This window comes from Fukomys damarensis, unplaced genomic scaffold (assembly GCF_012274545.1).
Source record: "Fukomys damarensis isolate Sample0158 unplaced genomic scaffold, DMR_v1.0_HiC HiC_scaffold_27, whole genome shotgun sequence".
Classification (NCBI taxonomy): Eukaryota; Metazoa; Chordata; class Mammalia; order Rodentia; family Bathyergidae; genus Fukomys; species Fukomys damarensis.
Genome location: NW_022900939.1, coordinates 35,212,006 through 35,212,286, shown reverse-complemented (window position 1 = coordinate 35,212,286; position 281 = coordinate 35,212,006). Strand labels below are relative to the sequence as shown.

Genomic DNA, 281 nt, shown 5'->3' with positions numbered 1-281 from the left:
GAACCTGACCAACTGGGCGGCAGACTTTTGGCACCTGGGCCGGCTATGAGGGAAATTTTCATTTATTCATGCCAAGAATGGAGATCCTTCAGACTACTTGCACAGATTCTGTCTTGGAAATGGCAGTTTAGAATAATCTGTGAAGGTTTAAAATTTGATTTTTAGCCCGGCATGGTGGCGCACACCGGTAATCTCAGCACTCTACCAGACCGAGGCAGGAAGATTGCAAATTCCAACCCGGCCTGGGCAGTTTAACAGTTTAGCCAGACCCTGTCTGAAAA

The 281-nt window shown here is 47.3% G+C and overlaps 1 protein-coding gene across 1 annotated transcript in view; it reads left to right on the top strand.

Annotated features, from left to right (window-relative positions):
* The window catches only part of Filip1 (filamin A interacting protein 1), a 185,159-nt gene that overhangs the window by 180,417 nt on the left and 4,461 nt on the right, over positions 1–281 (top strand). The window lies entirely within an intron of this gene.